At 35.7% G+C, this 14,958-nt stretch overlaps 1 pseudogene across 2 annotated transcripts; it reads right to left on the bottom strand.

The window, feature by feature from the left end:
- Window positions 1–1,962: 1,962 nt before the first annotated feature.
- Window positions 1,963–4,946, bottom strand: LOC145073167 (U3 small nucleolar RNA-associated protein 18 homolog pseudogene; annotated as a pseudogene). 2 transcript variants are annotated; one of them, XR_013691264.1, is made up of 2 exons: window positions 4,752–4,946; window positions 1,963–3,831 (listed from the first exon to the last, which is right to left on the bottom strand). The product of XR_013691264.1 is annotated as a U3 small nucleolar RNA-associated protein 18 homolog pseudogene, transcript variant X1 (transcript). The 2 variants fall into 2 exon arrangements; XR_013691265.1 differs by lacking the exon at window positions 4,752–4,946 and adding an exon at window positions 4,340–4,708.
- Between the last annotated feature and the right edge of the window lie 10,012 nt (window positions 4,947–14,958).

Here is a 14,958-nt window from a genome sequence, read left to right as displayed (position 1 = left end):
TTTACATAATTTTTTTTTAAATAAAATAAAACTTTTTTCCATATTACAAAAAAATAAGTAAATTACAAAAAACATTTTAAGTAAAACAAAACGTATTTTTTTTTTCTAAAACACATATATACAATAATAAAATCGATAAAACATAAACAATAAATAAAACGTATTTTTATGTATTTATTTTACATAAAATATGCTGTTTTATGTATTTCTAAAAATCGTTTTTCGGTTATATGTATTTAAAAACACATATAAAACCTATTCGGTTATATATCTTATTTAAACTACGTATTTCAACTTAATCGCTAGTTATAAATCGTATGGTTAAAATGACGATGGAAAGAAATAAATATATATTTTTTTAAAATAACAATAACTAACACTGATTGTGACTTAAAAAACATATTAATTGCTTAAATACATATAGCAAAATTGTTGCTATGTTTTTTTTAACCGAAAAACGGTTTTTAGAAATCCGATTTGGCCAAAAAAAGAACCAATTCGGCCGATTTTGGCTTCCATTACAACCTAATAACATATTATATGAAAATGTATTTTTTAAAGACATAAAAAAAACATTTTATGTAAAATAAATTCATAAAAATAAATATGTAAAAAAAATGTTTTATTAAAAAAAACAATTTATGTAAAATAAATATATAAAAATAAATACTTTTTCTAAACGTATTTTTTATAGTACGCTAAAATACATTTTGTTTTATTAAAAAAAATTATGTAAAAAAATGTTTTTTTTAAATTTATTTATTGTTTATGTTTTATCGATTTATTATTATATAAATGCGTTTTAGAAGGTAAAAACTTTGGTCTTTAGCTCAAATGGTTAAGGCGCTTTATTGAAGAGTGGAGGTCACGAGTTCGATTCCTTCCCTTGCATTTTAATTGTCTTTTTCAAAGAGATTTCAAAAATGGTCCTTGTGGTTTATCAAATGTAACGAATTTAATCCCTTTATACTTGAAAAGACGAAAATGCCCTTATAGATTCAGTCCCTAACGGCGTTTTACTAACGGTGTTAGTAAAAAGGGCCAACTTTGCAAGTTTTGCAAACCACAAGGACTATTTGCATCAAAAAAAATTAGCAGGGACTGACTTTATGACTTTTGGCAAACCATATGGAACATTTTTGTAATTTTGTCTTTAACTATTCTTATTGTAAGTTATATTTAAATTATATATTTGAAAACTGTTAACGATTATAAAAAATAGTTTCATGGTTTTTTTTTTTTTTTTTTTTTTTTTTTTTTTGTTAAGTTTAACATGTGTTCATATTATGAAGTTTAGATTTGGACATTTAACAGACATCTGGTTGATGTTAAAATAGTCACTCTTTAACTATTGTCTTTTGATATTTTGTTACCCCCACATATATCTCGACACTTGTTTCTTATAGATGTCATATTTGAAACCTTGTCTGCAATTTGTTTATCCAAAAATGATCATTGTTCTACAAAATGCCTTGGAACTATTATTTTAAATGACAATTACAAATTGTCTGTCCGAGGGTGTTTCACATTAGTTAGGTGTCATTATGCAGCTATCATTCGCTTCCTTGACTATAACTACTCAAAAGATCAAAAACTGGAAATCGAAGGGCATCTTCATCATCAATATATTTTATGGACAAAAGAACAAAACATATTAACATAAAATATGTAAATATATCAGTTTTATTAATAAGACATTTTAGTGAATTGGCGTGTATCTTTTTTTTCTAGCATATGTTTGTAGATAGGTTCGATATGTAACTGATTGTTGTATATGTATGTGTCAGTGTCTTAATGGAATGAGACGTATCAATGAGTTTAACCGACTTTTTTGGTATTAAAGCCCAACACGGCCCTACCTTCTCCCTCTAGCTTCCACAGTGCATCGTTTATAGATTTTATGGAAAACGGAACACTAAAATACTCAGTTTATAGATTATAAACAAACGAAAGTAAATAAGATTATAGCCAAAAAATAGAAGTAAATAATAGTAAAATAAAAAAATACAAAGTGAAACCAAAACAGTTTATAGCCAAAAAATAATCTGCAAACAGATAGATGTCGCTGTAACTTAATACTATCAAGTAAAAACAAACATGCTTGAATAAGGTAAAAACCAGACAGATGGGGTTTTGCTTGCTTTATGGCTTATGCATGTTGATAATGATTTAACTTGTAGAGCAACACATGACCAGCAGCATTCCCCATAGCCATCATCCCTCCACCCAGACTAAAATCCAAACACCGAGGAAACTGCAACGCCTTATTTGCTGGTGGCCAGTTTGAAAATACAGTAAACGAAGGCACATGCACCAACTTCATACTGTTCTTCTTCATACTCGAACAAATCGCCAAAATCTGCCCATCACTATTAAACTTTATAAAATCAACTTTTGTTGTCAGATTCTCGATCCTTTTCATTGGCTTTCTGTTTCCCCCCAAAAACTCCTCCTTATTGTAAACATTCACAATCCCACTATCGGACCCCGCTGCAAATATGTTCCCGTTTGGTGACATTCCAAGAGCTGTACCCGTTAAGCACCCTTCATCAACACCTTTATGGAAACAGCTCATGCTTCTCATATCAAAATGGTAGATCTGCCCGTCCCCACCCGTGGCTACCAACTCCTGCCCGTGATTCCCGAAAGTTAAAGCCCGGGCAGTTCCGTTCATTTTCAGAGTTCCTATTAATTCTTTTGTTTTGGATGACACCAGTAGAATATACCCTTCGTTGCCAATAAACGCGATTGTTTTCGAATCCGGGGAGATTTCGAATGTTTCTAAGCTTTTTTCCTCACGCCCCACCAACGGACCGATTTTATCCATCTTTGCTTTGACCAAGTCAAAGCTGTAAAAAAACTTTCGCCTTCCGGAAAGGATAACCTGCGAGCCATCTGGGGTGAAAGCCGCCTTTCTGATTGGACAATCATCAACAAAAATGGATTGAATTTTTGTGTTTCGTTTTCCATCGATCTGGAAAAACCGCAGCTTTTTGTCTAGTCCACCGGTTAGAAGTAACTGACCGTTTCTATGGAACTGAACCGAATTTATCGGACCGCTGGACGGGTCCTGTGCATTTGCATCGACTAATCTTGAATACTCGAGTAACCCGGGCAGCAGTTTTGAGCTGCCCGAAACAACAAGATCTTCCGTGGTTTGAAGGATACCATCAAAATCTCCGTTTTCTTGATCGCTGTCATCGGAGTTGTAAATCCGTTCGCGTGAATCGGGCCGGGCCCAGTCTGTGCTCGGGTTGAGCTTCATGTGGTGGGCCCGTAACCTTGAAACATACTCGGATCCCGATATTAGTTTCTCGTCTTCTTCTTTCCGGATCTTTCTTAAACGGTTGACGTTTGAAATGTTTATGTTGGTTTTTTCTTCCTCTTCGTCTACCCAAACGGGTTTTCGTGGGGCGTGATCCTCTGTGGCAACAATTTCTATTTCTCCTGTTTTTGCATCCTCTTCATATACAGACAACACACTGTTGGCAGAACGATCAGTGAAGAACAAAGCACTTTCTTCTTCTTCTTCTTCTTCTTCCTCTTCAATGTTCTTCCCAAATTCCACTGGATATAAAGACCCAAACAAGACGTTTTCGAGTTTCTTCATCTCAATTGCTTGCTTAGTTTCAGCTTGTTTGTCCTCTTTTCGTTCTTTCTTTTTCTTCTTAGGCTTCACTGTGGTCATGTTTTCTGAATTTTTTGTTTCTTGTAACACATCTAATGTTAAAGTCTCGTCAAGATCAGGATTCTTTCTTTTGATCTTCTCGCCTCTGTCTTTAGAAACCGCATTTTGAGAAATCAAAGTAGCCATTGCTGTGACAGCTGTCACTGCAAAATTAAACAGAACATGTGTAAAGCTAATAATCTTCGTATATAAGATTCTATTGTTTGTGTGATATTTAAGTTGTAAAAAGAGGGAGCAGAAGGCTCTCGTATGTATTGTTGAAAACATGACAAACAACATCTATCCTAAGGATTCCACAACAAAATTTAACTTTTAATAAACTAATCCACCAAGTTTACAGAAAGGTAAGAATGTTTTGATCTTTTGCTTCTCGGTTTTATTAAATAGTGAGTGGAGAATGTGATCAGATTCTTGATAAGAACTACAAAACAGCTTAACTTTCAATTCTGAAATAGATGTACAATAACCACTAACCAGATATGGATTATACAGAATGACAGTTGCTCTAGTATTTTAAATCAAACAAATACAATTGACATATAGCAACGTAGAAAAAAGACTGAGTTCTACATGGTTGGAGCTGTATATGTTAAGCCTTAATAGTCATATTCGTTAGCATAGAAAGACTAGACAGTTAAAGAAGCCTGTCACCTGAGTAGCAGTAGACTAAATAATGTGGTCATGGATATTCCTGCAAGCACTGTTTAAGGCACAATCTCCATAGAGTTCTTAGGTTTCAGTAGTAACATCAGAACATCGAAGGCTATTGCCAGTAGTACAAAATACAGGTAGAGCACCCGCAGCTTTTCATAACATAGAGGAATTTTCCATTCAAGCTAACATGCTTCCTTCTAGGTTACAATTGTTAGTGGAATTTACGCAACAACATGTTGTACTTTTATGTAATTGTGTACTGTCCTAATTGAAACATAAAACTGAAAAACGCACTTGAAACATTTATTAATGAACAAACATGTGAATGTGATTGTGGTTTATAATTGATAAATTCAACTTGTCTGGCAAAATGTGAAACTAACTTTAAAGGATGTGTTTTGATAGTTACCTGCCTACCGGACAACGGAGAGACCTGAAGCAGCGAGGAGAGATGATGAACCGACGGAGAAGACACCGAAAAGGACGACGTGTGGAGATGAGTGATGGTGCGGCTGGAAGTCGGCGGGTAAAAAAAGTCGGCCAGAGAGAATAGACGAGAACGGCAGGGTTTTCTTTTGCCGATAGAGGGCTTTATTTTTTCTTAGAGTAAATTACAAGAATGGTGTTATGGTTTAGGTAGGTTGTGTCTTTGGTCCCTAACTTATTTTTTTAACTTATAAAGTCTTTATTGTTTGTTTTTGTTACACATTTGGTCTCTGTCTTATCTGAAAATACTATTTTGCCCTTAGTTTTTTAATTTATTTAAATAAACACACCCCTAACCTCATCCATCATCTTACCTTACTTACCCCATCATTTTCGCCTGTTTAAATAATAATATTTTTAGGTAAGATAGAGACCAAGTGCGTAACAAAAAAAAAGTAAGGACTAAGAGCGTAACAACAACAAATAATAATGACCTCTCGAGTTAAAAAATAAGTTAGACACCAAACACATAATTTATCCTAAACCATAAGAACAATTCGTTTAATTTACTTTTTTTCTTATTTTATAAATCAAGTTGTTTAGGAGTAAATTACAAGACCGGTTCTTGGGTTTCATAAACTTTTACTACTTTTCAGACTTAAAACTCTAAGATTTTATAGTTTTGGTATATAAACATGGTAAAAGTAGTTATTTTCCTTTTTTTTTTGTACTTTTACATCATAAAAACCATAATAAAAATTTTTATTTTTATAAAGCATTTTCACAAAAACCATAATATGGTCAAGTATTGTTTTCAAATCAAGTCCATAAAATCAGAGTAACAAATAGCCTCTCAAAATATAAATTATCAAGAGGATGGATATGTATGATCATGTTGTTGCCTTGCCGCAATCATCTAATGTACCTGAATACATTGAAATGCATGTACTTTAGTGAGTTCCTTCAAAATACTCCATACAACAATACATATACAATGCATGTACACCGGGCCCACAGCCACAAAGATTGGATTTCCCTCGGGCCCACAGTCATAAAGACTGGATTGTCCCCGGGCCCACAACACGGAGTCTGGATTGCCCCCGGACCCACAGCATAAGATTGGAATGTCCTCTTAGCCCTCGGCCTATGATTGGACTACTCTCGAGCCCACATGTTAGGGTGCAAAGTTCTTCTTGGATGTGGCTCACCTTCTTGTATATGTAAATGGGTTGAGTCTTTCCTATAATTATGAAGTGAGTGACTCCCATTATGTAATGATCATTTTGGAGTGTTAATTTTAGAGAGAGAAATAACAAACACATTTGTACTCTTTATAACCAAACTAATAAGAGCTTGAAACAAGATTTATTTACTCCATTGTTCATGATTGTATGATGATTCACTATATCTTTCATATTTCATATTTGTCATTCTAATCAACACAACTACAATTGGTATCAGAGCGGGTGTTCTTAATTTGATCAATAATTGATCCATGGTGGCATTCTAGATTTGGTGATTTTTCATTTGATCTTTGATCTTCGTGTTTTAGAGAGTTTGGATTCTAGAAATCGAATTCCTCATTGATTTTATTCATAATTCGATTTTGTTCATTAGAATTCAAGTGATTTTTGTTTTCTATTTCTAGAAAACTCATTCAAAATCACTTTCTCTCTCTAGAAAAACTCAAGATCTTATTGATTGATCAAGGATGATGGACTTGTCGTATGATTCTTGGATTATGATCGTTGAATATGTCAAATACAAAGTCAACGAAAATCAATTTTATGGGTTATTGTTAGGCGGGTTGATTTCATGGAGTACTCAGGTTTCTTATGGAGGTTTGAAGGATGATCATGGAAGCTTAATATTTCAATCACTTTGTATGATTGAATGATTGACTAAATTTGCCTTGTCCATATTAGTCCGTAGTAAAAATCAAAAGGAAGGAGAAGAAAGAGATTTGTTTAATAAGAAATATATTTCTCTAATTGAAAACTCAAATGATATTCTTACTCTTAAGTTTGTTGAAGTTCAAGATTATGGAGTTCAAACTGATGATATTTTGTGTTCTTGTGATTCGTTTGAAGGAATGATTCCTTATCGAAAGCCGTTCATCCAAGAAATTCACAAGTATCAAACTCCAAAACATTTTATTCAAACTTGCAAAGTTGAAGTTGTCAAGAATGAAGGTGTTCTTGAAATCAAATATTCAAGATGCAAAAAGATAAAAAAAGAAAAAGAAGAAGAAGATTAAACGGAAGAACAAGTGGGTTTATTCTCAAAAATCGTCAAATGTTGTTGTGAAACTTAAATCCATGAAACAAATTTGGGTTCCAAAGCAACAATCTCAAAGTGTTGCATTCAACTTGGAGTCAAAACTCAAAAGTGTTGATGGTTCTTATGAAAATGTTCTTAGATCGTTGAAGAACACGATTAACACGAATAACGAGTTGTACACCACGCATCGTGGGTGGTACAATGTTCAAATTTGAGATTTTCTCGTTCCAACAAAAGAACCAAGATCTTTTAAATTTTATTTGTTCGTTGCAAATGGAACTCAAATCGTCAAAAAGGCATAATAAATTCTCAAATGGATTCCAAAACATCCATGATTTTCATTCATATTTTGCGTTTTTTATTTTTGATTGATTTGTCTCATTTGATCAAATCCGTTTCAAACCCTCCAATTATTTTTGTTTAGATCAAAATTCCAAAAATCAAAATTAAATTCAAAATTGGTTTTCTTTCATGGTTGTCGCAAAATTACTTTTCATCTACACATTAATCGTGTTCAAAATTATAATTCAAAATACTGTTCATTGATCCAAATTTTTAGCCCAAATCTCAAGTTTATTACTATTCATTGGTCCAAAGGATTGAGCCCATATAATCGGTTACCGTTTATCTTGATACAACCTCATCGATTTATATTTTTTTGATTCTTCCTTCGTGAATATCATTTTACTTCATTTGATCAAAGTCTAATTGATATTTAGTGGAATCGAAAGCCTTGTTGCTTCGTAATGCTTTATTGAATCAAATTTTCCTCGATCTTAGCTTGTATGATCTTTAGCCTGATGTTGACTTCGACGTATGTTCTTTTCGTTTGTAATGGCATTCATTTTGGAGTCGATTAAAGTTAAAATAGAGTTCGAATGTTGAAGAATCGATTGAAATCGAAGTTCGATTCAACATGTCTGGCATTGATTTTCAATGAGAAAGCTAAACAGGAACGAAAATATTGCTTGTAATGTTCGAAATCGATTGAATTGAGAAAGTCAAATGGTATAAGTCAAAATTGATTTTCTTGATGAACTAAAACGAATTGGGAATAAACTGGCTTGGAGTCGCGGTGTCAATTTTGGTCGATGTTATCGACTGGAACAAGATGATCTGGGAACGAAGGTTTCGAATGTATGGATGACGAACAGATGGTCGATATGATGTCAAGTAGCAATGGTCAATAGTTGGGAACGAATTGAGAATAACGAATCGATGGTCTAAGTTGAGTCTTCGCATATAGTATAATCGATTTTGGGGCTCCCTGTAATGGAAAACGAAGGACGAATCGTGAATGTATTTTGATGTCGATGATTGAAAAATCAATTTCGACGGGTCAATTTTGGTCGAGTAGCGAAGTGATGAAATCGAGTGTTTTGATGTCCAAGGCTATATATTGATTTCGAAGATTGTATGCAAGATTGATTTGGAGTCGACTTCGAAGGGAATAATGATTTTGGAAGTCGATGTTTGAAGCCTTGGGGATTCGACTGTGGAGTCTGTATTCGTTTTTGATGGTCGATGATTGAAAACGAAATGGGTTATTGAATTGATAATCGAATGCAATTATATTCGACTAGTCCAAGTAGAGTGGGTTGCATAATCGGAGGACTAAGGACTCTTTGTAAGTGAGATCAAATGTATTTGTAGATGGAGGTCGATGGTCGCAAGCTTGATTTCGATGGTCGCAAGTTTGATTTTGATATCGAGTTTGAAGGATTCGTTATTAATGTGTCGAATTGAAGTTTAGTGTTGGGTTGAATGATAAGCGAAGAATTGATTTTGATAACAAAGAATCGATTTTGGTATCGATGATTTTTTATATCAAAGATTTGCAAAAAGCGAAGCCTGTCTTGAAATCAGGTTCGATGGTCGAGTAGTGAAGGGTTGTCGTTGTAGTTTGTTGATGAAGGCAAGTACATGATATGTGAATTCGCACTTCGTTGTCATGGACCATAAACGATTTGATAACGAATTCTTTGAAACTAAAAGCCAAGAGTGTACATGAAAGACGAATTCGCTGTCTGTGTAACAAATTGGGGAATAAAACAATAAAGTTTCGAATTGGGTCCGTCCAACTTCGACATTGCTGTAAACAATTTGTGAAGAAAGCTGAAGTTTCGAAATGTTGGCAAAATTTATCCAACTGCGAAATTGGGATAAAAATTCTGAGAAATTGTGAAATTTAAATTTCAGGCCTCTGAAGTTAATGCGAATTTACACTTTACGCCCAATTTTGCAAATGGGGTAGAGTTTCGCATCTTAGACTGTTTTGGGTGTAACAGGTCCCTGCAGAATTCAGAAAGTGACAGTTTTTACCTGGATTTTGGAAATTCTTACAACTTTCACCCAAAAGTCGAAATTTTTCACAAAAATTGAAAATTTGGAAAATTTTAAAGAGTTATGTGAAGATTATTCATCGGCCGCTTCTCACCCTTAATAGGTTTTATAATCATTTTTTCTATTATAAAAAGGAGGAGAATGAAGAGTGGGTATTCGAAGCTTCGGATATTCATTTGCGGATTTGAAGACCAGTATCATTTCGAGGGGGAGTTTGGTCTTGATCGCGCGAGCTCGTGGATATTGAAGTCGGGACATCCAATCCTAACTTTGAGGGGGAGAATGTTAGGGTGAAAGTTCTTCTTGGATGTGGCTTACCCTCTTGTATGTGTAAATGGGTTGGTTTATTCCCATAATTAGGAAGTGAATGACTCCCATTATGCAATGATCATTTTGGAGTGTTAGTTTTAGAGAGGGAAATAGCAAACCCATCTGTACTCTTTCTAACCAAACTAACGAGTGCTTGAAACAATATTTATTTACTCCATGTGTTCATGATTTGTATGATGATTCACTAGATCTTTCATATTCTGCATTTGTTATCATAATAAACACCACTACAATTGGTATCAAAGCTCATAATCACCACTACACCACAACATAAGAATATAATGCCCTCCCGACCCTCAACCTAAGATTGGATTGCTCATGAGCCTACATCATAAAACTGGAATGCCCTCCCGACTCTCAGCTTATGATTGGATTGCTCCCAGGTTTGTTGGCTTACAGTATAAAGCAGTACAACCTCAACCCAAGCATATTATGCACAAAATAATAACAAGCAAATACAGGTAATCATAGCAAAATTACCAAGTCTAACTGGTCATTGTAGTATACCAACATCCTACACACAAGGACACATACTGATGTACAAAGTATACTGAGAAAATTCACCTCGCATTCTAGAAGATAACAATAACGATTACAAATCCGATAACCAGCTCTACAGGTCACATATACAGCAAATATGGACCAAATCCTCAAACTGCAGCCCAAAACCCTAAGTTTAACCTAAAGATAAACTGTGTCAAAAAGTCAACGGTCCAGTCAAAGTCAACACTCCAAAAATCATTAGTCGGTCACCACGTCATGACCGCCCATTGGTCACGTCGTGGCATAATGGAGACAAAATAATTGTGGATCAGACCCTCGTCACGTCATGTTGACCAAAGTGTCACGTCATGACGAACGCTCTGGACAGACTAAAGCCTTAAGCTCTTAATCTTTTAAGCCATGCAACCAAACCTTCCAAAAGACTTCTCTATCTCAAAATACCATAAAAATCGTATATTTTTAGATATGCATGCCAAAGTGAAGGGAAAGCGAGCTCCAATCTCATGCATAAAACCTGAAACTCACTAATATTCCAGCTTTGGAAAAAGGGTGGCAAAGGAGTCTTGGGAACTCATAAAGTTGCAAACTTTATAAGGTCCCAACACTCAAACTTCCATGAATTATGAGAAAAGTGAACTAGGCACTCGATCTAATAAGCTTTAGTTAAAAAGGTAGGATTTTTAGGACTTACAAGAGTCCTGATGAAACCCAGTATGATGATGGAGTGGATTGCAAGCTGAAATGTGACATCCCCAAATTTCTCGGCCAGAAAAGACCGATTTTTTTATGCTTGATTTTTTTTAAAAAAAAAAATCAGAGTATCTTTTAAAGAAATACGTTGCGGAATTCGTTCCCAAAAACATGATAAATATATTATCAAATCATTTCCGAGGAAATGTATTTTATTCATTTTAAAGCTTTGGGATATCATCGTCAATACAAAAACATAAGCATAAACAGAAATTACATTCATTTACACTAATGATTTTACGTATCCTTTAATCTCTCGGTGTAACGTAAAAATAACTTGAGTGGGTCAGGTTGGGAAACCTAGTGAGCATACAGGGTTTTCAACCCACAATAAATAAATTTATTATGCTTAAACATCAAACAATCAACCCAATTTCTCATCTCCATTATCCTCTTTATTACCCCACTCTATCGATCCTCACACCGATACGATCTATACTCTCAGATCAAAAAATCAACCTCTTTACCTAATCCATACTCCTGGTTCTAAATTTTACCTCTTTAACTAATCCATACTCCCGGATTGGGTATGTCTGATCCATACTCCCGGATCAATAACTGTGCCCATTCCATACTCTCGGACTAGGGACAATTAACTATGCCTTAATCCATACTCCCAGATTAATAAAAAAATAACCATGTCTTAATCCATACTCCTGGATTAATAACAAATAACCATGTCTTAATCCATACTCCCGGATTAATAACAAATAACCATGTATTAATCCATACTCCCGGATTAATAACAAATAACCATGTCTTAATTATTTCTTAAGGATTTACCCTAAGAATCATCTATCACTCATTCCTAAGGATTCATCCTAAGGAATAGGCACGAAGTCACATCGTCGCCATGGTTTATACAACATACACTAAATCCATAGTTTTCAGGGTTTATACAACATACACTAAGTCCATAGTTGCCAAGGTTTATACAACATATGCTAAGTCCATAGCTCTCATTTATCGACAATATTATACACGGGAATCTGCCTGCAATACATGTCAATGGGTTTTTAGAGTACATCTGATGAACATATAGTTCACAACACCTACAGGTTGCGAGCCTGCTAGTGTTCCACTGGACTATCTAGAAAGGTCCATGGTCGTCATCTATACTCCGCTAGATGACTGGAACAACAACAACATCGAGGCCTCTTGTAACACCTCATTTATTTATTGGATAAATAAATAAATTAATGAACGAATAGTAGCCCTAAAATAAATAATTATATATTAAAGGATGGTCTCGAAGAGCTAATTGTCACAATTTTAGAAGTCGGGGGTTAAAAATGTAAGTTTCGGACTAGTTTCGTGAATAGTTATGAAGGCAGGGATTATGGGGTAATTATTGGAACTTAGGTTGAAAAGAATGAGAGGAGGAGGGACTAAAAAGGTTAATATGGCTGAAGTTTGATCTTTGGACTTAAATTGAAAAGAATTTGGAATGTTGAGGGCTAAAGAGTAAAGTCTGGACCAAATATAAAAAAGATTTGTTGGGGGAGGGGTGGTTTTGTTAAATTTGGACTTAATATGTAAAGGTTTCAGGAGGCAGGGTACAAATGGTAAATGTTGGGCTTTAACTGGAAATAGTAATAGAAGTAGGGACCAATTATGTGATTATGAGATAAATCTTAAGGATCAGGGTATATAACCCTAACCCCACGGGTTATCATACCCTAACCCTAATAAAACATCACAACCGCCATCCTTCCCCCCCCCCCAACCGGCCACTACCCTCCTTCTTCGTCACCGGTCGCCACCCTATCCGTTCTGTCGGTCAACCGTGGTTGCTAAAGTGGACGTCGTCCGTGGTTGAAGGCGTTGCCACCGATGAGACCTGTCAACCGTCCAACACCGTCGCCGCTCCAATCGCCGACGAGGATCGCGAATGTTTCGCCGCTATTGCTACTGTTCCATCGCCATCGTTAGTGAACGGTGGTTTTTCGTTCCGATGCTTGCTGTTGCGGTTCCGATGTCAACTCTAAAAACGCTTCTTCCTGGTCGACTGCCACCCTATCTATTTTTCGCGTCGTCCGCCGCCGGCCTCAACCATCGTTAACCGTCGCTTCTGTCCACGGTTGCCGCTACAGCTCGCGTCACTGCCTCTTCCTCCGTCTTCGTTTGCTGCGTCTCAGGCCACTGCCACCGTGTGTGAGTGGTTGTGGGTGTACTGTTGGTGGGTGCGTTTGTGTTCAACTCGAGTTCGTGTTTCACGTGGGTTCAAGGGTGTTGCAGCTTCTAGTTCTTGTGGTGTGAGTGTTAGTTCATGAATGGGGCGTTTATTTGGCCAAGAAAGTCACTGCCACCACCGTGAGGTGGTGGTTGCCACCATCTACCTCCGCTGGCCACCATAAGGTGGTTTTGTGTATGTGTGTGTGTGTGTTATTTTTTGGATTAAAGCTTTGTAATTTGTAATTATAGATTAGAATAATAATAGAAATCTCAAACCACCACCGTAGGGTGGTAGACTGGTAGCTACCGCCTCCTGCCGCCACCGGCCGCCGTATCGGGTGACAGTGTGTCTCATTGTATGGTGACTCGTTTGTGATGTTTGGACAAGGGACATAAACCCTAATGAGCCCAATGAAGCCCTAATTGACATTAAAGCCCAAACATGTGACTAATGGGCTTAATGGACCCTAATGGATCTAAGGACTTAGCTAATGGGCCTATTGGGCTAATATGGGTTGAAACCCCTAATTAGGGTTTGGAAAACCCTAACGCCATGAAACCCTAATTTGGGGCTTATCGGGACCGCATCGGAATTATTTAATGAACTTAAAATATTAATTAATAATCATTGCAAATTAACCAAAGACCATGTTCCTAATGGATTAAGTCCTTAATGGGTTAAGTGAGAAACACTTAACCCTAATCGTCATTTTATGTGAAACCTTAATTTCACTTGGGTTTATTGTTGGGCTTTTCTTTTGGGCTTTGATGATTGGGATAACAATGGGCCACCCAAGAACAAGCAATTAGACTAGAATAATTTAATGGGCCTAGGGCAAGGCCCATATAAGGGGTTTGGGCCCAATTTGGAAAATTGGGCCATATGTTGGGCTTTGGTCCATGGTTTGACTTTTAGGCCTTTGGATTGGGCCTTTGACTGATTAAAGCTAAGTTAGGGTAAAGTAGTCTTTTACCCCCCCAAGTATGGAGTTGTGGTTATGCATTGGGAACCAACTATTAATTGGGTCTTGTTTGATGTTGACAGTTCGGGAACCTGTCAACCAGCACTGGGGTTTTATCTGTGGGACTTCAGCAGTGCCAGGTGAGTCTCCTCACCATACCAATGGGTCTAAGGCACCAATTCCGACCCATTTTAAGATATGTGATACACTAATTGAATTTGTATTATGTTACATGTTCGCTGGTGTTTGGTGGTCAAACCAACAAATGATGGGATAAAATAATATTAATAAAACTCAAATCACTGCTATTTCTAATACTAAAGATAGTATAGAGTAAGCAGGGTCGGTCCACAGGAATACAGGACTTCTTATCTAGCCATATTTTCACACATAATACACATAATATTAGAAATGGGGGATTGTGTTTGAACTTTAATTAAACTTCATAAATAAGAAAGATTGATAACAAACGCAATAAAAGAAGTACATTTCCGATTCTGACTCTTATACATGTATTATGTTGAAAGATGTAATATGATTATAACTCATGTTCAATCTAGGTTGGTAAGTTGGATATTAATAAACTCTAATATCCAAATTGGCAAAAGTATTTTATTCAAAACAAACTCTTCAAATAAAACTTCATTTAATTGATTCAATTCAAATAAGCTCTTGCATCAAATCATTAAATGACATTAAGTTCTTGCACTAATTACCAACAATGTTTAACATTCCTCTTAAGCTTGGGAATATAAACATTTAATCTTTGATTACACTAATTTTGATCTAATTACAACCAAGTAAGTGTGTGTTACTAACATCAAATCATAAAACATATACGAATTT

Source organism: Lactuca serriola, chromosome 9 (assembly GCF_051521515.1).
Source record: "Lactuca serriola cultivar US96UC23 chromosome 9, Lser_US96UC23_V15, whole genome shotgun sequence".
Lineage (NCBI taxonomy): Eukaryota > Viridiplantae > Streptophyta > Magnoliopsida > Asterales > Asteraceae > Lactuca > Lactuca serriola.
This window is presented reverse-complemented; position numbering and strand designations above follow the sequence as displayed.